A 24,492-nucleotide genomic window follows, 5' to 3' on the forward strand; every position below is an offset into this window, starting at 1 on the left:
TTGATCTAACAGATCATCTATTCTTGGTAATGGGTACTTATTCTTAATAGTCAACTTGTTCAAATCTCTATAATCAATACACATCCTTAGAGTTCCATCCTTCTTCTTAACGAACAATACCGGTGCTCCCTATGGTGATGAGCTAGGTCGAATAAAACCTTTTCCAAGACCTCTTCTATTCGAACCTTCTGCTCTCTCAATTCTGCTAGGGTCATTCAGTATGGTGCCTTGTGCACTGGAGCTGTGGCCGGTTCAAGCTATATTACAAATTTCATCTCTCCATTCGGAGGTAATCTAGGCAATTCGTCAGGGAAAAAATTTCAAAAAATCCTCAATCATAGGAATTCCTTCAACTCCTTAGGTTCCCCTGTCATGCTAATAATCATTACTAGATAAGCAGTATCTCCACTCATCAAGCTCTTCCTTTCTTGCCCAATGGTCATCATAGATGGATTCAATCGAACAGTCTCCCCCATATAATAGTGCTTTTCCTTCTCAGGAAAATCGAACTCTACTTTCTGCCTACGACAATCTATCTTGGCATAATGTCTCGATAACCAATCCATTCCTATGATTAAATCGAATTCCATTATACGAAAGACAATCAAATCTGCAGTTAGAACTACATTTATGATTTCTAACAAGCAATTCTTAACTATATTCTTACACCCAATAGTTTTCCCATCTGAAATAGCCACTAACACTTTCTAAATCATCGGCTCAGCCGTAAGCTCACATCATCGTACGCAATCACTAGAGATAAAGGTTCTTGATGCTCTGGAATCAAACATAGTACATATTGAATACTGCTTCAATCTAATCTTACCTAATAAGGTAACTACAGTTACTCAACAATCTTTAAATACAATTTTAATCGAGTGAAAGCAAAGTTGGAAATGTTACCACTAATCACTCCCGCTTCTACTGTCTCTTCGGCTTCCAAGTCTACATCTCCTAGCGTAATGACATAAACCTTAACTTTTGCAAGGACCTTTGGTTTGTTGGTTGGCATTGATGTCCCTCTAGGCATATTTTGTGGACAATCCCGGATCATATGACCAGTCTGGCCTCATTTAAAACACGCTTCTGAGACCAAATGACTTTCTCCACTATGCCACTTCTTGCATCGTCGACATGGCAGAGGAGGGACAGGTTCTGCTCTCCCAACTACTACACCCTTTCCTTTACTTGGGATTATAGGGGCCTTTCGCTTCCCCACACTACCTCCTGAGGAGTAAGGGTATCCCCTCTTTCTATTTGCTTGAACTTGCACAATTAATCTTTGTTGTTCCACTTCTACTGTCGATGCCACATTGACTAGTTCTAGGAAATTCTCTATCCGTAAGTAGACCACTTGATTTTGAATATGGGGTTTCAACCCATCCAGAAATTTCCTAACCTGCATCTGCTCTGTGCTGATCAGGTGAGGCACGAATCTCCCCAATTCCATAAAACGAGCTACATACTAATCGACCGTCATATTTGCTTGGGTTAAGCTTGCAAATTCCAAAGCTTTCTACTACTTTGCCATTTCCAAAAAGAAATGATGATCGAACTCCATCTTGAATCGATCCCAAGTGTAGTCAAATCCCCCAATTTGTGAGCCAGCAATTGTCTTTTAGCATCCCAACAAATTTTAGCTTTTCCGCATACTAGACTCTCTGCCTTATCGTGCATCCACTAATATCAAAAGTCCTTTTTAAGTCTAGGAGCCACTTATTAGCTTTCATTGATCCTTCTGTTCCCATGAAATTCGAGTATTTATACACCAAGAATTTCTCATAAGAGCATCCTTATTCTCCTCTAGGTGGTCCTAGTCTAGTCTATTGTCCTTGTTCCGTCTGAGTCCGCACCATTTCAGTCATTTGGTGAATAGCCTCCGTTATTGCTTGTCCTCCTTCCATAGGTGTGTTCTTGACTTCTTGCTCTATTCAAGGAGTAGTATTCTCATGCTAGTTTCATACCATAACACCTTCCTTCACCTGAAATGCATAAAACCAACGTAGATCAGTCTTCTCCCAATAGCTTATCCCTTCATTACTCGATGTTCCAGAGGTCGTCTACACATTCTACTCCATCCTTTTGAGACTCAAGCCTACCGCTTACAAAATCACAGACTATAACTACATATCTCAAACCTAGTTATAAGTACAATGTGTCCCTAGGACAAAGTGTGGGTTTACCCAGAGACGTAATTGCTCTGATAACATCCTCTATGGCACCCCAATCCCCCACTTGGAATTTGGTAGTGACTGAGATGCCGGGACATGCAACACAAGTCTACACACCCCTCGTACATGGCAGATAATATGCATTGCACCTAGATATTCTAGCAATATGCAATAAATGTTCAGCGGAAACAATAAAAAGGTAAAGAGAAACTAAGCAATGCCATAGGCAATTGCAACCTTGTCCCATCATTGACATCCATATACAAAGAGAGTTTTTCAAAACATAGTATGAGTTTGCATTTCCCAAAATATTCCTTTTCATATGTCAAGTTACAAAAACATTTCCCCCCTTATGGAACTAGGTAAACTAGCCTTGGCTGATACATGCACAAGAACATGGAAAATCATCACTTAAACATACTTCAAACTTTATCCAAGATGCTTAGAAATCATGGCGTAATAAAACAAGACATGACCTCATGGCATTTGACCAAGATTTGAGTCACTCAAAGTAGGGTAAAATCGAGTCATCACAAGTCTTAAAATATCAATATTATTTTCCTTAAAAGCAAAACATGCAAGGAATCTTATCACCATTTTTCATCATAAACCGATTCACATTAGCCATTCCATAATCATACTCCAAGTTCATGTAAGAGTATTCAATCAAGAAAACAAGAATAGTAACCAAAGTAATAGAAATCAACCAAAAATTTACACAAAAGTATACATGCATTAACAAGAAGTAAGTTGAGTGTATACTTACAAAAATTCATGGAGATTAACAAATAACAAGCTGTAAATTGAAGTGTAACTAGTTAGAATGAGGGTTCTAAAAACCCTTAATCCTGGAGGTTAAAGTGCATGTGTGGTTTTCAAGGCTACTACTTGAGTTTAAGCACCAATAGATCAATTGGTTTCTAGGGTTTTAGTCAAGAAGTCTCTCCTTTTCTTGTGTTCTTCTCCATAACTCAAAATAAGGGAGAAAGGCAAGTAGTTGGCCGAATACATGAAGGATTTGGACTCCTCATTATTCGGCTTTGTAAAAGCAAAAATTGGCTAGGATTAGATGATTAAATGATAAAATTTATCTTATCATTATTTGATTAAATTTGGATGAATGTAAAATAAGTATTGATTTGTATCTAAACAATATTAAGTCTATCTAGAAGTCTTAGGTGTTGTTTAGATAAGTCTTTGAGGTTAAAATCGAGTTCTGGAAGATTGGTATTTATCAAGAAGAAAGTTGAACAGAGTTTAGTCAATAACAGAAGATGTTATCGCGAAATGTTAGCAGTCCGTCGGAACACGTTTTCGCGTCTGTTGCTAACCGTCAGCAGAGTCCTACTGCGACTAGAACTCTTTCCAGACTTTCTATTTAAAGGGATTCGGTTTTGTATCTTCTCAAGGACTTTGAGCCATGAATTTCAGAGAGGATATTATGAACATTTATGAGAGAAAATTCACTTGAGAATTTTCATGGGATTTTTCATATCTTCTTGAGTATGTTCATGCTTTGAGTGTGAAGGAACATCGATTGGATTTCAACCTCTGAAGTTCCAGAAAGGAAGTCAACATTTGAAGATTGCTAGAGGTTCTGGCTGCTACTGCGGTAGAAGACAAACGGGTCGTTTGTCTAGGCAAGTAAGAGAGTCAAATTGCAAAGGTTTTGTAACTGATTATTGCTTATAATTGTTCTTCAAATAATAAGATTGACTTTATTGGGTTTGGCTACCCCGTAGAGTTTTACCTTTAAAAAGGATTTCCCTTCATAACCAATCGTTGTGTCTTGCAAGTTTGATTATTTATTTTAAAGTATTTGATTGTTTCATAATCTTGATAATTGAGATCTAACTTATTTGTTGAAGGAAATTGGTAGACAATTTCGTAATTTTACAGGGGTACGTTGGGAATTTCAGGCTTATACCAAACCCTAGTTGGTTCCTTAAGAATAAGTGTGAGATTGTGAGTGTTTAGTTAAAACCAAAACTATTTAGACATTATCATCACCACGAGTTGATAATGTGTCATGTGTGGATGTGTGCGAGTGAATCAATAAAGCAAATCTCACCGTGCTTCTCCTTTGCTAAGCCTAAATCTTTTCTTGAAGGTAGTTTTCCTTTGTTTGGTTGGAAGAAAAGTATGAGAAAGTGAGAAAACTTTTGCTTGCTTGTGTGAGAGAGAGAACGAAGAAGGTAAGAATATGAGAGATCAAAAAATGACAAAAAGAAAGCCCTTGGGCATGTAGCTCTACCCCCTTTATATAGAACTTTCCAACAAAATCTTATTGGTCACTTGAAACCCAATGCATGAAGGACAAATGGCATTGCCCTTCTTCCTTCCCCTTTGTCATCCATGCCCCTTGAGCTTCATCATGAGATTGCTTTGGAAAAGACCAAGGCATGAGGTGGCGTGTGGGGTTCCTCCCCTCTTGGTTGAATGCCTCAAATGCCCCTCTAAAAAATATCTTGGTGCAATGTACATTAGGGAAAGTAGGTAAAATTACTCCCTAGTCTCCTCCTCATCCCAAAATAATATGTTGCATGGATGCCACATGGCTTAGGCTTGTGGAGGTTTCTAGATGCCGCCCCTCTCTCTCTCTCTCTCTCTCTCTCTCTCTCTCTCTCTCTCTCTCTCTCTCTCTCTCCCTTCCCTGTGAAGATCTTTCCCTTTCCATGCGCATTCCCAAGGTGACCTTCCACTTCCCAAATCCTTTTGTTGTAACCCTAATTGTCAAGTGGCATGTGAGTGTGTACCTTGAGTGTGGTGGCCGAAAATTTAGGGTTAAGATGGTCTTTTGTGCAAATTTCCTTTCATCTTTACTTGTAGAAACTCCTTACATGGTTGACACTTGGAAAAAATCAAAGAAAACTCATGGGTTGGAGTGTAGTAGGAGGAAACCGAAAATCCTTCTTGTCTTTTGGCTTTCCCCCACAAACCCTTGTTGGAAATCCCTTTTGTCTTCCTTATGTGCCACTTCCCTATGCATCCCTCTTGGAAATTGAAATGGTGTACATCTAAAAGATGCTGTGCATGTGGGATGGCTTGGTCGAGTGCCTCTTGATTTTCCCTATGCATCTCATCATTTCATTTTTCTAGAAGCATCCTTGCATGAGTGACATGGCAATGCTACTAGGGTTAGGCATGTAAGCCTTCCCTTGGGCTTTCCTAACACACTTCTTTCCCCCTTGGCCCATTATCAACACTACATAGCATTAGGGTTTGAACATTGGACTAAAGTCCAAGTGGGCTTGGGTTTTCCCTTATGGCCGAATTTCACTAAGAGTTCTTAGAGCTAAAATCCATAATTAAGCTTATAAAGCCTCTTCTTCCCTTAAATCACCAAGACCTTCTATCACTAAGGCAAGAAAATATTTCATGGCCCCTGCTTCACTATGTCTAGTCATCACAGAGTCCATCGGGAAAAGGAAGTTATCGGTTGAATATAGATAAACCCTCCATCTTAACATTTGGATTTCAAATGGCAGATAAGTCAACTATCACATAACAATGGATGCCTGGCGGACTCTATATAAACAAAGAACCCAGGTATGTGATGATCTATCTGATTCATTGGTATTGAAAAGGTTTCCTCATTGTGATATCTGACTTAGGTATCGGAGGCATTCTCGCTAACCCCCCAAGCCATATAAGAATTGTCAGAGACAGAGTCAGAGGTACGTTGAGACTCTCGCAAGTTGAGTATGTGAAAAGGTACTCAGCAGGTTATGTGATATCCTCATTTTACATGTATTTTTATTGAGTGAATTTATTTGAATTATTATAATTAGTGATTTTCTTATTTTAAATTAAAGGTGATTTTTTTTTGCAATATTATTTTATGATTATTAAGTTGTGAAATTATTTTTACGTGCTTTCTTGCTATTTATTAGTATATTATATTTTAATTACTTTTTAATTTAAATTAGTTATTTTGGGCTTCAAAATTATTGTGTTTTTGGGATTTTATTATTTTATTTTATTTAATTATTGCGTTTAAATGATTTTATTTTATTTACTGTTTTGAAAATAATTTTCATTGGATCAGTTTTGTGACCCCAAGTTGTGAGGATTGGATCTTATTTCTTTCATTCCCTTTTTTCTTTTTCTCTTCTTTTTCTTTTCTCTTTTTCTTCTTTCTTTTCTTTCTTTTTCTTTTCCTCCCTGGTTTTCCCCCAGCCCTGTGCAACTCTCTCTCTCTCCCCTCTCCCGTAGTTTCTTTCCTCTCCTCTAGCCCACCGCTGCTCACCGCCGTGCTTCTCATCATCCCCACCAACCGGTGCACCTACCCACCAACTTTTAGCCCCAACCGAGCCACCGTTAAGCCACACGAGCCCTTCCAAGCTGCGGCGTCTATTTGCTCTAGCACCGTCGTTGCTCCACCTCCGGCCAACATTTCTTCACCACTTCATCACCGGCCTCCTGCCGACCTAACCGACCCATTTCCAGCCCCGATCAGTCGCCGGAGCAACCACCATGAGCTAAACTCTATTTTGACCAGTTTTTACTTCCACCGCCATTTGTGCCGCCACTTATGGCCAACGACCACTTCCACTAGCTTCACCACCACCTCTAAGCCATTCCCATCAATTCCAAGTTTTAGTTTGTTCCCATTCAAAAGTGGGTATTTTGTGACCCACGACCACTGTACATTTTGCACTATTACGTTGCTTTTCCGCCACCTTTTGTAGCTCATTGATCCTCCTAAAATTATTTTATAACACTATAAGTATTTTTCAAACTTTCTTTAAGATTAAATATATTTTTACTTTAACAATAATTTATGATTGGTTGGTTGTGCCGGACTAAATACAAGGAGTCGAGGGTCGGATGGATTTGAGAATGGAGTTATTTTATGTTTGGATGATGTTGGATATTTGTGTCTTTTCGTTTGCATTGCATGGTGCATGCATGTTCATGTGTTGGATATTGAAAACTGAGTTTTCAAGTGTTAATGGATTTTTTGGTGCATGCGTATCATGACCCCAAGCATCGATGGAGCTCCTCTAGTCACTCAAAAGTGTAATATACTAAGTGAAGTCCCATTGGTTGTCGCTGGGTGACAACGGGATCGGACGGGATGATAACGCTCTCGTGCCGACTCCGTAGCTCTTCTACTGGCGGGGGCTAGAGGATGCTTGGCCACATACGTGCTGGGCGTGAAACTGGGCATCACTCATGTAGATGTCACATGCGTAATCGTTACCTGCGGTGTGGCATAGGAGCCGGGGTGTGCAGATGGTCCCTAGGAGAGACCATGGTGCATGCAGATTAAATTGGATATTGATTTGAAATTGGATTTTGGGCTATTTCTGAGAAAACGGCAGTTGTTTTAATGGATTGGATTTTTGAATCATTATCTGGGATAATGGCGAGAAAATGTTTTGGGTCAAAATGGGATCTTGGCAAACGTGTAAAATTGGTTATTTTGGTAAAGGATGATTTTCGAGACATATGCATATGGCATCATGTTCATGCATTTGGTTATTGCATAAACGTATTTTATCTTGAGGTTTGTTTGGATTGTTACTTAACTATGGTACCGTCTTTGGTATCGTCGATTTGGATGCAGATGAGGAGGAGGCTAAGCCTGAGGAGGCGGCTCGGCCGAAGAACTGATTTGGAGTTTGGCTTATTTTATTTGGAAATTATTTTCCATCTTAAAATTATGTATTTGGTTTTATGATGATATTGAAACTTGTAATATTTTGTTACACTTGTTTTAAGCGAGTTTATATTTAAACAAACTTTGGTACTTAGTCGACTGACTTTATTATTCCGTTACTTTATTTTTGTTGTACAGTTTAACTTGTACGCATACTTGGCACTTGGCGATGGGATGTGTGATCCGTGTTGTCATCATCACGACGCCTCGATTTTCACGTGTCCGTATGAGAAGGCCAGGGGCCACAGGTTCAATATGGACAAGGCCAACCCAGTTGTCACACCCTTGGGTAGTCACTTTAGACTCAACAAGGATCAGTCACCTAAGTCAGAGGAGGAACAAGATTACATGAGTAAGGTTCCTTATGTCTCAGCTATTGGTTCACTTATGTATGCTATAGTTTGCACTAGACTAGATATTGTCCATGCAGTGGGAGTTATGAGTAGACACAGGAAAACAACATTGGGAAGCAGTGAAGTGGATTCTGAGGTACCTAAAAGGCTCCTAAAAAACGTGCTTGTGTTTCTTAGGAGAGAGCTTAAAGGTGCAAGGCTATGTTGATGCTAATTTAGCTGGAGATATTGATAGTAAAAAGAGTACCACAGGCTTTATTTACACTCTAGGTGGTACTGCAGTGTCATAGGATTCTAATTTGTAGAAAACAATTTCTTTGTCTACTACAGAAGTTGAGTATATTGCAGTGTCAAAAGCTGCAAAGGAGATGATATGGCTACAAGAATTCTTGGAGGAATTGGGTAAAAAGAATCAGAATGGCACTCTATACAGTGAGAGTCAGAGTGCCATATTTCTTGCTAATAATCTAATATTTCATTCCAAGACCAAGAACATTTAGATCAGGTATCACTTTATACGATAATTGTTAGATAACAGACAGTTGTTACTTGAGAAAATTTGTGGAAGCAAGAACCCTGCTGATATATTGACAAAGGGTGTTACACTTAAGAAATTGAAATTGTGAGTGACTTCAGTTGGTTTTCTAGCATGAAGATAGGGGCAGCGAGTTGCAAAGGTGGAGGATATCATGTTTGAGGAAGAGGGTGATATAGTGAGGGTACTAGTTTCCAAGTGAGAGAATTGTTGAGTACTATGGAGTCTGGTCCACATTGCTCAAGCAGAGTCATTAGTCGCTCGAGGGAAGGCAAGTCAGAGAGCTTCACTTGAAGGTAGCACGACAGTGAGCTCGAGCAATTGCCGGAAAATGGTTCGCTCGATGCGCGCTTGACACGCTGCTTGAGCGAACATCACTATTACACGGATTTTAGGATTTTTCCACCGTTTGACTATATATATGTTATTTTATGACATATGGCTGTACTGAGAGAATAGTAGTCGCCCCCACTATTGTATTATGATTCCTCAAGTAATAAAAATCCTCTGCAGCTCCCTTGAATGTAGGCAATTTGTCGAACCACGTAAATCTTTATGTCGTGTGTGTGATTGCTTGTCTCTTTCGCATTTACTTTTACTTCATTGTCATCATCACAACAACAATGGCGATGGTTTCAATGGCTATAAATAATTTGCACATCTCGAGCATGTCTGTGCTTTTTCCCCATTTGTTGTTTGTTAAAAAGTTGTTTTGTACTCGAGCAACGTACGTTACTTACGAATTAAACACTTAAATACTACGTATTAGTAATTATCCAATGCATATTGCTTATTTACAACATAACCATCGAATGTATTTGAAGACAATAGATCACACGAGTTCCTCTAGCTCAAAAAAAGTACTCTTAATGAAAGATACGTCCTATCATGCACATCACATGCATTTCGGCTTGCATTGATCAATCAATCCATAAATCGTAGCCAGTATCAAGGTAAACATATGGATACATGGGCTCTTGGAGCCACATCGCAGTAGTTGGAAGCATAAATCCAGGGTCTGTTTCCAATATGCACATGTCCTGAAACGAAAATGGCTGCTCCCATATACTTAGGAAATTTTGATCAGATGTTTCAGATGTAAAATTCTTCTCTATATGTTGGACAATTTCAACGGCTGGCTCAGTGCTTGAAGAAGAGATATCATTAGTGGGCATTTGTGTTGACATCGCTATACCTTCACTAGCATCCATGTTTGGCAAAATTGGGGCATTGCAAAGTAGGAGATCTTGAATCCCGGGAGAATCCTTCTTGTTAACTTCAACCTCGGATGATTTCACTATTTCTGATATAGTGTTGACGAGGAAGTGTTGATCTTACTGCGTTTTTTCAAGTGCGCGTGCCAGTAATTTTTTATTTCGTTGTCAGTTCTTCCAGGAAGCTTTGCAGCAATTGCAGACCATCTGAAATAAATTAAAAACGGCAAGGACATTACACTCAAGTACTGTAACTTAGAAGATCATCGGGGTTTTACTTTCTTCACTATTAGATGCTCTAAAAATGATTCTAAAGTATCTTCAACATCTGGGTTTAACAGAAGTCTGAAAGCTTTTGCCTTTCATCTACCATGGAGAGAGAGAGAGAGAGAGAGAGAGAGAGAGAGAACTCAATCTCCTTTGCCCGTCATCATGGCATGCATGCTGAAAAAATCTTGCTTTTAACACTATTTGAAATCATATTACGAAAATGGAAGCGAAGTTGTAGCTAATCTAGAACCCTGGATTTCTAAATGGTAGACCCCAAATCAGAGCATCCTTGGGCCATCTTATAAAAGGATTATAATTTGTGAAATTAGAAATGTTCTTTAAATGCACACATATTTTGCTATTCCATAAAGCAAAATTCATATTAATTACGATCCGTGAAAAACATTGTTTTCAGTCGATTTATTTGATGGGATTTTGATTCAGATGAATGGATATTTGGAACAAGTGGACTGCTATAAGAAAAAACCTATTATATTTCTTTCGTTTTTCATGATCAGTGCTTCAAAGTTAAAATGCATGCATGCTAGCTCGTTCCTACGCACGTTTTAGCAGACGGATGTATAGTACGTTGCATCATAACGTACTCGATCGTATCAGTCTTTTCAATAGAATCTACATGCATAACTACAGGCCGATGGTGATTTAAGTCTGGAAGGTTTTTTTATTATCACTTCGAAGTTAACAATAATTGACTCATTAATGCATCGCTCTCATTTGGGTGGGAGTAAACAGCAGGATACAAACCTCGAACTATATATACACAGTAAAGAAGCAGACTCAAATCTCTATGGCAGGTATATTCAACTTTACGGTAAATCTTTCGCATAGAATTTGTAAGGTACTCACCTGTTTCCCAGCAGTTCATGCCGTTTGATTATAGTTTCGTCGTCTTCCTGGCTGAAGTTTCCTCGCTTAATGCCAGGCCTGAGGTAATTTATCCAACGGAGCCTGCAACTTTTCCCAGATCGTACCAAACCTTAAAGAAAAGTAGCAATAAAACCAAGAAAAACTAGGTTAACTAAAGTATATATAAACACCATACCATGATGCACGAATGAAAATTCCTACCGGCTGTTGAGGAATAAATCCCACATTGCCTGTGGACAAGGTCTTGGACATGTTTATAAGGTTTGGGCAAACCTCTCTCTTTGAACTGGTTTTAAGAGATGAGTTAGGCCCATGAATTTCTTCATGGTATCAGAGCCTGCCACAGGACCAATGAGGCCTATACTACTTACCCCGTGACAAGGACCAGAAAAAATATTGGCCTGCACGTGAGGGAGGGTGTTGAGGAATAAATCCCACATTGCCTGTGGACAAGGTCTTGGACATGTTTATAAGGTTTGGGCAAACCTCTCTCTTTGAACTGGTTTTAAGAGATGAGTTAGGCCCATGAATTTCTTCATGGTATCAGAGCCTGCCACAAGACCAATGAGGCCTACACTACTTACCCCGTGACAAGGACTAGAAAAAATACTGGCCTACATGTGAGGGAGGGTGTTGAGTAATAAATCCCACATTGCCTGTGGACAAGGTCTTGGGCATGTTTATAAGGTTTGGGCAAACCTCTCTCTTTGAACTGGTTTTAAGACATGAGTTAGGCCCATGAATTTCTTCACCGGCAGCTTCTGGCATCCGACACCAATTCCAAATGCCATATCGCTTAATATAGGCTTTCAACTTATGGTCTTCTTCAGGACTTCAAAGGCCTCTACTCGTAGGCATTTTTTCACCATACGAATTAGTGTTCACCATCTCTAGCTAGCTGTACGTATGTATAGAGCTCAACTATTTCGACTTGCAGATCAGACCTCAAAGCCCTATTAATAGTTGCGAATATTGCTTCGCACAACTATCATTGAATTCAATAAAAAACGTTTTTAACTTTTCATGTGATGATGATTTCCATAGATAAAGAGAAATTAATTAGCTCACTCGAGGTCCGGTCCTGGATCAACACGTCTAAGTTGTACCTGTATATATAGTCAAATGAAATTCAATTTCCATTGGATTAAGATATATTTGAGCATATTGATATATGTTTTATTCCGTCAACGCGCAAACAATATTATAGTCAAATCAATCATGGTTGCCATATATTTTAAATAAAATGAAATATCGACTACTGGAATTAGGAGGATATTGCGTGGCAGTACCAAAGTTTATTATGGGTATTTTCTTTAAAGAAAAATGCTATAAGCATGTACGTCTGACGTAGCTTGACGTGATAGGTTAGATGATAAATTAACCTAGTAACTAAAGAAGATTGCACTTAAGGTGTTTGGAGAAAATTCTTACTCAACGTAAGAGTGTATTGAGAGTCCTCTTTCTTATATATATATATATTACCGAATACATGAGATCAAGAAAATATTACATAGAAAAAAAGATTTTTCTCTATTATGGAAAGAAAATAAAAGATTTCCTAAAATGAGATTGAGATAGTCGTTGGGAGTGTTGAGAGCTTGCGGTAGATAGTTATGGTAGTAGCCGTTGCTTGTAATCTTTCCATATGTACATGGACTAGCTGTTGGGCACCTTGCCCTGTTTGTCTTCAATAGATACGTTGCTCTGTTTATCTTCAATACGCCCCCGCAAACTTTGCCGAGAGAGAAGGCCAAGTTTGGATCGCAACAAGTGAAGAGCAGGTCGTCCAAGAGGCTTGGTGAAAACATCAGCTAGTTGTAAAGCGGCAGGAATGTGTCGAGTCTGAAGTAGTCCAAGAGCAACACGTTCACGTACATAATAATAGTCAATCTCGATATGTTTACTACGAGCATGAAAAATGGGATTGACGGTCATGTAAAGAGCACTGAGATTGTCACAAAATAAAAGTGGTGGAGAAGGGAGATGGACACCAAGATCCCGCAGAATAAAGGAAATCCGTGTAAGCTCAGCGGTGGTATGGGCCATGGCACGATACTCAACTTCAGTGCTAGAACGAGACACAGTATGTTGTTTCTTAGCAGACCATGAGATATAGTGTCCGCCGAGGAAAATACAATATCCAGTTGTAGAGCATCGGGTGTGAGAACAACCAGCCCAATCTGCATATGAAAAAGCATAAAGATCAAGTGTAGAGTGGGAACTGAAATGAAGACCAAGGTCAAAAGTGCCATGTAAATAGCGAAGAATGCGTTTTACCATTTTATAGTCTGAAATGGTTGGTGCATGCATAAATTGTGAGACAAAATTAACACTATAGGCTAGGTCAGGTCATGTAAGAGTGAGATATTGAAGGGCACCAACAATACTATGGTAATGTGAAGGGTCGGGAAACGGGATATCACTAGTAAGGCCTTTAGTGTGGGCCATCATAGGTGTGCCCATGGGCTTGCTATCTTGCATTTGTGCTTGTTCGAGAATTTCAAGAGCATATTTTGTTTGAGAAAGAGTGAGCCCAACAGAAGTACGGGTAATCTATATGCCTAAAAAATAATGCAATGGACAAAGATCTTTCATAGCAAATTGCCTACCAACAATGCATGTAAAGTCATGTAAAAGGTCATGATTAGAACCAGTTAAGAGAATATCATCAACGTATAATAGTAAAACAAGAATACCACGAGAGCAATTTCATATAAAAAGAGAGGGATCCGCCGTACTACACGTAAATCCATAAGAAATAAGGAATGTACTAAATTTATCAAACCATGCACGAGAAGCTTGTTTTAAACCATAAAGAGCTTTATTTAATTTGCAAACATAGGAAGAAAGAGTGGGATCGATAAAACCTAGAGGTTGTTCCATAAAGACTGACTCCTTCAGATCACCATGCAGGAATGCATTGTTTACCTCTAGTCGGCGAAAATCCCATTGATTTATAATGGCTAAGCTGATGACAATTCTTATGGTGCCAGCTTTGATAACAAGTGAGAACGTCTCATTGTAGTTGACACTATTGATTTGATGAAAACCTTTAGCGACAAGAAGTGCTTTTAGACGGTCAAGAGTGCCTTCTGCTGTAAGTTTGGTCTTGAAGACCCATTTACATCCAACTACTTGCATATCAGGGGTTCAAGGAACAAGAGTCCATGTGTTGTTGGCATGAAGAGCGTGTAATTCATCACACATTGCCTTAGACCACCCGGCATGATTTAGTGCGGAGCGGATTGTTTTTGGTTCTTTGGGTAGGTCGAGAAGAGTATGGATATTGGCATATTTAGGATTAGGTTTCCGTCTTTTGCACGAGTGACCATGGGGTGATTTGTAGTTGCCCGAGGGGAGAGAGGTGTAGGTGGTTGAGTGGGCGAGGAAGAGATAGGTGATTCATCTAAGGTGGGGGACACATCATTAGTGGGGGTGGTCATGGGGGGAGGGAGGGAGCTAATCGCATGAGGTGTAAAGGGGATGGGGATAGGAGGAACCTGCATAGAAGTTGCACTAGGAATATCATCAGCATTAGTCATAGGTGAGCGCCAGTCAACAAAAGTTGATAAAACTTGATTATCAGAAAAAGGTAAATGAAGATTACCGGGTTGTTTAAAAGGAAAGCTTGTTTCATCAAAAACAACATGGCGAGAAATGAAAGTCTTGCGAGAGGTTGGATGGTAACATTTATAACCATGGTGTTTATCACTATAACCCAAAAAAATGAATGGAATTGTTTTGGGATCAAATTTATTTTGTTTTGAATCCCAAGTGTAAGAGTAACATTTTGAGCCAAAAACACGTAATGAAGTATAGTCGGGATAACTCCCATAAAGTAAGTAAAAGGGAGATTGAAATTTGATGGATGCAGAGGGGAGTCGATTAATTAAGAAAACAGTTGTAGAAAAGGCTTCAACCCAAAAACGTTTCTGTACACCACTATGAAAAAGCATAGTCATACCTAATTCACGGATTGTACGATGACGACGTTCAACAGAACCATTTTATTCAGGTGTATGTGGGCAAGAGTAATGATGAAGAATACCTTGTCTTTGAAGATGCAAGTTAAAATCATTACCAGCGAATTCACCACCAGCATCAGTTTGAAAAATTTTAATTTGCTTATTAAATTGACGATCAACAAATTTTTCAAAGAGTAAGAATGCATTAAAAAAATCAGATTTTTTTCTTAAAGGGATAAACCACATATATTTAGAAAAAGCATCAACAATACAAGCATAAAACTGAAATTTACCAACAGATAAAACGGGTGCAGGACCCAATAAGTCACAATAAAGTTTATCAAAAATACCATGAGTAGTACTAGTAGAAGGTAAAAAAGGAAGTTTACTCATTTTTCCCATTTGGCAACTCTCACATAGAGAGGTACCTTTATTTTTACCTAAAATATTAATAAAACCTTTAGTACGTAAAAATTGAACAGTAGAGGCTTGGGGATGTCCCAGCCGTTGATGCCATACTTCTTCGGGAACCGATCGAAAATGGGTGGAGAAGTGTGCTTCAGTAGGTGGGGTCAAGATGTAGAGATTACCCTTCCGATGTCCTGTCAATAATGTGCGGTTGGTTGCTCGTTCCTTAATAGAAAAACCAAGATCATAAAATTCACAAGAATAAGGATAATCAGATGTTAATTGACTAATAGGCAAAAGGTTTTTTGCTAAATCCGGGACAAGTAGAACATCTTTGAGCATAATACAAGAATCACCATTGCCAATAATAGTATCAGCAATATGAGTAGTTTCATGAAGACTACCATCACCAATAATTATGGCATCATGTCCAAGGTAGCGACGAGGATTATTAAGCATACCTGAGTTACCTGTCATATGAGCGAAAGCACCCGTATCTACAGTCCATTCAGCATCATTGGATGGATCATTGAGGGTCATTGCAGCTAGAGCTTGCGGGATATCGTCTGGTTGCAAACTATGGTTGAATCGTTCCCAACACTTTAAAGCGATATGACCATGTTTGCCGCAAATTTGACACACCTCGGAATGGGTTGAATCACGTCCAGTCCCTCTGTAAGCATTATTATTATTTGATCCTCCAGGATGAGTTTTAGGGCCATTGGACCGCGGGGCATGGTTAGCTGGTGGGAACCCACGGCCCTTGGAATTAAAAGATTTCTGGAACCCACGTTCCTGGGTTTTCGACAAGGGCTGAGACCCTTTGTGGCCATAGAAGGCAACGGGCTGAGGAGAGAATTGTTCGTGCAGCTGCGTCCTCATCATGAACCCTTGGAGGAGCGGCACCAGTTCACCATATGTCGGCATAGGGGGTTTCAATATGGTGGTTGTAAAAGTTTCATACTTGGGGCTGAGACTATTGAGAAGAGAAAGCACCCACATCTTGTCACTCACCGATCAGCCAATTGCAGCAAGGTTGTCACAACTTCCTTTGAAGATTCGAAGATGATCAGCCAATGGAGTGGAAGAGTCCTTCCGCATGTAGGATAGCTGCTGGGTTAGTTGAAATTCCCGTTCTTGGGAATTTTGGGCATAAACGGCTTGGAGAGATTGCCATACTTGATATGCCGTATCCATGCCGACGTTCAAGCTGAGAGATTCTTCAGAAAGAGTGCCAAGGATCCACCCACAAAGGAGTCAATCATATTTCCGCCATTGGAGGTAAGTCTCACTCACCTCTTTGTCGTGGGTCTCATCTGGTTGGGGGGGTGGGTTGGCTTCCGTGAGATGGGAGAGGAGGTCTTGGCTTTTAGCCAAGGCCACAATTTGTTCCTTCCATAAGGGGTAGTTCCCCTGTGTTAATTTCAGCGTAACAAAATTGTTTACTGAAAGGGAGATGGAGGCCATTGGTGGAGAAGACTCTCTTACTCTCACTTAGGCTCTTGATACCATAAAGAAGATTGCACTTAAGGTGTTTGGAGAAAATTCTCACTCAACGTAAGAGTGTATTGAGAGTCCTCTTTCTTATATATACATTACCGAATACATGAGATCAAGAAAATATTACATAGAAAAAGAGATTTTTCTCTATTATGGAAAGAAAATAAAAGATTTCCTAAAATGAGATTGAGATAATAACTGTTGGGAATGTTGAGAGCTTCTAGTAGATAGTTATGGTAGTAGCCGTTGCTTGTAATCTTTCCATATGTACATGGACTAGCCGTTGGGCACCTTGCCTTGTTTGTCTTCAATGGATACGTTGCTCTGTTTATCTTCAATAGTAACTTTATTGTAAAGTATAGATATAACATAATATATATAATATGAAGTTATGTCAATTTTATATATATAAATATATATATATATATATTATTAAGAAGTCATCATCAATACCTTGAATTAAAATTGATCGTCCATGCATGTTTGTGATGACCATATAATATACGAGTATGAAATTAATCAATGATGAAAGATACCTCAGCAAGATAAGAGGATCGCATATACGATCGAATATATATATGTGAATATTAAAGTAGAATTCAGAGTCAACAAGCTGTGATCAGAAATAAAGGGATGCATGCCATCTTTGACCTGTTTCAACATATGTGAATCGTATATAGATGCTCCATGTACATCAAGGATATATATAATCAGATTTCTCAGTTCGAGTTTATTATATTTCATATATAAGATTGTTTCAACCCTCTCAGAATTGGTAGTCAAGTCAATTCATGCATGCGTAACCCATGATCATGTTTATGTGGACAATTCAAGTGAATGTTGATCTCATATATATAAAACTTTTGCAATCCTTTAATGCTTCCCAGCTGTTTATATGCACTGATCTAAGAAACTCATGAGATGATATATTTAGTATTACAATGAAAGGAAGGAAAATATTTTATAATAACATGCAGGAACACCAAGTCCCTGGAAATTCATCATTAAGTAATTAAGATTTCTGTGAAAGCAACATGCATGTTTTTCCAAGGAATTGTCATGCATGGTCATGATCAATCCTTGAATAGCAAACCTTGAAAAATAAATAGAAAAATGTTGTTTATAATTCAAATGTATGCAGAGCATAAGGTATCACACCAACAAATATATGACTTGAATGACAAGATTCATGATGAAATAGGAATATTACGCACGCAAATAAAAATGATTAATTTGCTCATGTTCATAAATATTTAAGTGATGAGAGTCTATGACTATGAATGAACAGGTTGATAAGTTACAAAATGAAAAATGAACAGGTGTTTTTTTTTCTAATGCCTGTTGTAGTTCCATCAGCATCGGAGCTAGAATTTCGTTTGGTTACATAGTACGTTCAAATAAAATCAGATGAGACGTTTTGGTGAAAGCTGAATAAAACATTGATATAACATAATTTTTTAATATTAAATTTTTTTTGGATTGAAAAATTTGAATTATTTATTATATTTTATATAAAATTTTGAAAAAATTATCATAATTATATAAAATAAGATAAGATAAGATGATTTGGTTTTGTATATTTCAAACCAGCCCAAGACAAAGAACACCATGTTTGGACCGAGACTGTACGTAAGCTGGAAGTTAGCTAGGACAAATAGACAGAGCCATATTTCAAATTGGGGGAGGTGGATATCCAATGGGTATTCTAGATTAAAAAATTTTATGTGCAGTCACTTTTGCATACTCTTTTGTGCACTCTATTAATATGATAAGTTGCATCATTTTTTTAATATAAAATAACTGTTTTGGCCAATTACACCAATAAAGTACATAAAAAGTATGCAAAAGTGACTGGATATAATAGAACTCTTCTAGATTAAAAGCGTTTCATTTGGTTTGGAATGTTAGCTGTAATCTGATCAGAATTAAGAGTCGTCTCATTACATTATCAAAATATATATAGAAATTAACTAAGTCGTCTCATTACATTATCAAAATATATAGAGAAATTAACTAAGTCTCATGACTTGATCTTACTTGGAATTATACTTTAATATTGTCTAGTGGGAGATTATTATTATGAATTCTAGAGGTTTTAGCGAATGAAATTCATGGAAGGTGATGAGAGGTTTGGAAAGAAAGCGGTAGACGACAAGGAGAGGGGCATCCATAAACAATCTAAATCAATATCTTAATTTTTTTTAATAAATAATGCTATATATGAACACGCAATTGGTCAAAAGTCATGCACCCTACCATATTATATATATATAAGGTGCATAAAGATATAATGATGTGTGTATATATATATATTTGTTACATCTTTTGCTTTCTGCATTAATCAACTCATGATCCCCTCATGCCTCCCTTTCATACTTCCAGCTCAAAGGAAGTAATATAAAATGATGTTTGTAAGACAAGGAGAGGCGCGTACGTAGTTTTATAGTCAATATTTATTGAGTGGTGTTTTTGTTATTTTCTGTAATGGTCTTTGTTGAGGGAAAAATAAGCGTATTGGCATATTCTTGTGAAAACCTATGTAAAATAGTGTTGTAACAAGTGTTGTTGCGGAAAGGGTTGAAGATTGGTCAAAGAAGGCGACTTCGCTCGACCCTCGCTCGACGAAGCGCTCGAGCGAACTTGGGCAGATTGCACCGCTCGACCTTCGCTCGACATACAGCTCGAGCGAACTTAGGCAGATTCAACCGCTCAACCCTTGCTCGATACTGAGCTCAAGCGAACCCAGGCAGAGTGTGTCGCTCGACCCTCGCTCGACACTGAGCTCTAGCGAACCCAGGCAGAGTGTGTCGCTCGACCCTCGCTTGACACTGAGCTCGAGCGAACTCAGGCAGAGTCGACCGCTCGATACTCGCTCGACAGGTCGCTCGAGTGAACTTTTGCAGATTGTGGCACTCGACCTTTGCTCGACACTTCGCTCGATCCAATGTTCCAGATCACTTACAATGTAGGGTTTTGAACGCCTCATTTGATGGGAACTATAAATAGAACAGGTTAACTTCTGTTCTATGTGCGGAGAATCAGAGCAAAAAAAACCCTAAGGGCCTCCAAGAACTTCTTACCCCCATTTGATTGATTCTCTCTTGGATAAACATTTCTCCACCACAACACATTCAAAATCAACTCTTACTTGAGTCCATTGAAGTGGACATTTTTGTTAGCCGGAAGAGTCCGGAGCTGCCGTTGATGCAGAGATCGAGAGGTTCTCGTGGGAAGCTATAGGAAGGTCGGAGTTCCGACACTACATGTGTGTAGAGATCAAGTGGGTCACTCGTGGTGTTGCAAGCCAAGTTTAGCTACTACAAAGGTTTTGTGAGTGTCTCTAAATTGGTTGTAACAAACTAAAATTTCTATAGTGGATTTGAGGTGGTGTCTTACACCCGGAGTGGTTTTAGATTTTGAAGATGTTCTTCAAATGAGTTTCCACTCCGTGATCAAAATCATGTGTTGATTATTTGTGTTATTTGATTCATTTATTAACTGCTTGTTTGTCTAATTTTCAAAAAGTCATAAAAATTAGATTACACCTATTCACCCCCCCTCTAGGTGTAGTGTTGGGTAGAACCACTGCTTTTTCAATTGGTATCAGAGCGGGTTCACTCCGCTAGGATTTAGTTCCAGAGTGTGATCCTGCTGTAGTGGTTTAAATGGATAGGTCTCAATCACTCACATCTCTACCATTTTTTTATGGAAGCAACTATGCGTATTGGAAAGTTCAAATGAGAGCTTTCCTTAAGTCTGTGGATGAACGAGTGTGGGCTTCCGTAACAAAGGGATGGAAAGAACCGGTTGTAGTTATTGAAGGAGTCCAAACCCCCAAGATTGTGGAAAATTACTCTAGGGATGAAGTCAATGAGTGTAGTTGGAATAGCAAAGGCTTGAATGCAATGTTCATGGCCATGTCCCAGGAGGAGTTCAAGAGAATCTCCATGTGTGAAAATTGCAAAGAGGCATGGGACATTCTTGAGGTTACCCATGAAGCTACCAAGGCTGTAAAGAATTCTAAACTTCAAATGCTGACCACCAACTTTGAAGAACTTAGGATGAAGGATGATGAAACTTTTGATGGCTTCTATAGCAAACTTAATGATATTGTCAATTCTCGTTTTAATTTAGGGGATAGAATTCCTGAGGACAAAATTGTGAGAAAAGTCCTTAGATCTCTTCCTGAGAGGTTTCGTCCCAAAGTCATTGCAATAGAAGGAAGCAAAGACTTGGACAACATGAGAATTGAAGAGTTGGTGGGTTCCTTACAAACCTATGAACATACTCTTCCTATGGATAAGAAAAACAAGTCCATAGCCCTCAATGCTATTAGAGAGGAGTCTGGGGAATCTTCTGACGAACTTGCCATGAGTGACAAGGAGATAGCATTTTATGCAAAAAAATTCAGGAAGATGTTTGCCCAGAAAAACCCAAGACAAGAGAAGAGAAGGTTCAAGGGTTTCAATGGAGGTTCTAGTTCAGAAAACCAAGAAGGGAGGTATAAGCAAGAAACTAGAGCTGTCAATGACAATATTCAGTGCCATGAATGTCATGGTTTTGGTCACATTCGACTTGAGTGTGCGAATTACAAAAAGGCCAAAGAGAAAGCTAATGCTGCTTCCTTGACTGATAGTGAGTCTGAGTCAAGTGACTCACAAGAGAGTTCTCCCAGGAAGAAAAATCTCAACTACGTGGCTATCACTTCCTCTGTTGTAGGGAAAAGTCATAGTAGTGAATCTGTTGTTGAAATTGAGAATGTTTCTGAAAATGAATCCGGGGATGAAGATGATTTGCAGGAAATCTATGAAAAGTTGTATAAGGAATGTGTGAAATTGAGAAAACTCAATAAAGCACATATTGAGGAAATAGATTTATGCAAAAGAGAAAATGAAGGACTTCAAGGCAAACTAAGAGAAGCCATAGGTCTAACAGATGAGTTACAAAAGAGGAATGTGACTTTGGAGGATAAAGTGACAACTCATGAAAATGAGCTAACTTTGTTAAATATTGCACAAATTCTCCACTGGGACAAACCAGCTTGACAAACTCCTAAGTTTATGAAAGTCCTCTAGTGATAAGAGTGGTTTAGGCTATTTTGAAGAGAATCCTGATGCTCCTTCAAGCTCAAAAGCCTTTTGTAAAAATGTGAGAACCACAGTGTTTGTTCCTGAAATGACTGAGAAAAGAAAGGCCCATCCATCTGAAAAGGGTAAGAAGCCTATGCAAGCACAAAAGTCTGTTCCTCCTCCCAAAAGACAAGGCGCTCGCAACATGAGCCCCATATGTCATCACTGTGGGAAGTTAGGCTATATTAGACCAAACTGTTTTAAATTAATGAGTCATTTTTTGCATGCTCCTGCATTCGTTAACAGTAGAATTGCTTATCCTTCTGGAAGGGGTGAGAATTACATGAATGACCCCAAGAATGTCTCAACTTTCTTGAGACAAAGGGTTCACAAAGCAAGCCCCGTGTGTCATCATTGTGGTAAGATTGGTCACATCCGACCAAACTATTTTGAGCTTAGGAGGCATACCAAGAGAATTGAAAAGCCCTTCTCAAGAAAATGGATACCAAGGTGGATCATTCAAAAGGGAAAGACGCAAGCCACACATGGCTTTGGAGCGGTAGACTGACAGGTATGCATTACATACATAACATGCATTACATGCTGTTCATACACTTTCATTTTTTTTTTTTTGTTGTTGATGTTTGGGTTGTATTTGTTAGTTGTTTAGTTTCATTGTCATTGATTGTTGCCCCTACATGCACTCCATGATTGCGCTATATAATAGTGGGGTTGTTAATTCTAAAATCTAGGTGCATGTATCTTTTGAGATTTGTATCATATACCTATGTTTTACAAAGGTTTGGAACATGAGTATCTCATGTAATCTGTGACTGGCATCACACACTTCACTCCAAACTCGGTCAATTGACATTTCACCACTTTTGAGTTTATTGGGGAGGCAATCAAAAGTGGTAGGAAGCCCTATCTTCATACAGAATTGACCACGAGCTAGATGACCTCATCATGGTTCGTTTGAAAAAAGAAAAAAATATGTATCTCAAAAAGAAAAGAAAAAGTGAAGTTGTAATAAAAAATAAAAAAAATAAAAAAAGGGGTGAAAAATAGAATAAGTTTTCTGTTTTCTTAAACATACTGAAACAAGTATTTAAACAGAAAGATTCAGGTCCTAGCAGCATTGGGTTTGACTTTCTGTATCTTGAATGAGCTTCCCAAGTACTTATGGTTTCATGTTCAGCCCAACCCCGCTCACGCCTTATGATTGAAATTTCTTGATTGAGCAAGGACCGCTTTAAACATGCACGTCTATATTACTTGTGATACTTTGTTTTTAACTGCGTGTTTTATGGGAATATGATGCTCCTCTACACTTGATATGTACTCTTGGTGTGAAAATTGACATTCCCAGTATTTGTTCAAGTCATGTGAGTGTTGTGTGCTTCAAAACTGGGCAAAATGTGTTTTTCTAGTGGTCTCGCTCAACCCTCGCTAGACTCCGCTCGAGCAAAAACAGCTCGACAGTCGCTCGAGGGTTTTAAGTTCGCTCGAGCGAACGCCTGTTATAAAACTCGAGCGCCGCTCGAGCCGCTCGAGCACAGTGGCCTCTTTCTCTCATTCCGTGCGATTTTCTTCCTTCTTTTCTCAAATTTCTTCGTTTAATCTTGTACTTTACTTCCGAAATCATCTCCAAATCAAGGTAAAGCCCTTTCTCTTGTGTATTTTCATGATTTGGTGCTTGTATTTTGGTTGTTTTCCGTGTGTTGTGCATAGGGGTTTTGGATTCGATTTTTGAGTTTTTTTTTCAATTGTTTTCCAATTCTTTTGGTTTATTGAGGCTATTGTGGAGCCATTGTTGGGTTTTTGAGTGTATTTAGGCAGTTTTTAGAACTCCCATGGGCTTATGCCCGAGTTTCCCACTTGGATGCACTCCAAGTGTTCGATAAAATGCCTAAATGAAGTTTGTATTCTCTTTTTCATCATGCATTGGCATAGCATTGTCCCCATATCTATTTCATGTCTATCCTAGGTTTGGGACATCGTTTAACTAGGATTGCATTGGGTTTGAAGGTGTTTTGGTTTAGAAGTGGCATTGGCTTGCATGTGGGTTGTCATTGCATATGTATCATGCACATGGGTTGGCATTAGCATGCATGTTGGTCATTCACATGAGTTGGCATTGGCATGCATATGGGACACTTTGAACTAGGCATTTATCATTGTTTTGAAAAATGAAGAGCGGCATAGGGCATGCACCAAGTCCTACATCGTCGGTTGGCATTGTTGTGTCAGCATGCATGCATTCATCACGTCTTTGCATTACCTTAGCCTTGTCTAACGTCTTTGACTATGTCTACAGCCGAAACCATGTCTCGACGTGTTCATCCTCGCCAAAACCCCCTGCACCCACTCAAGCTCACTTCCATAGTGCCAGAGCCTAGGAGTTATATTCTCAGAACTTCTCGCATCGTACTCCCATAGTCGAGCGTGAAGTGG

At 38.9% G+C, this 24,492-nt stretch overlaps 1 pseudogene; it reads right to left on the reverse strand.

The window, feature by feature from the left end:
* Window positions 1-10,021: 10,021 nt before the first annotated feature.
* LOC122278549 lies at window positions 10,022-11,984 on the reverse strand (annotated as a pseudogene).
* Between the last annotated feature and the right edge of the window lie 12,508 nt (window positions 11,985-24,492).

The sequence above is a fragment of the Carya illinoinensis genome, chromosome 10 (assembly GCF_018687715.1).
Source record: "Carya illinoinensis cultivar Pawnee chromosome 10, C.illinoinensisPawnee_v1, whole genome shotgun sequence".
Taxonomy (NCBI): Eukaryota; Viridiplantae; Streptophyta; class Magnoliopsida; order Fagales; family Juglandaceae; genus Carya; species Carya illinoinensis.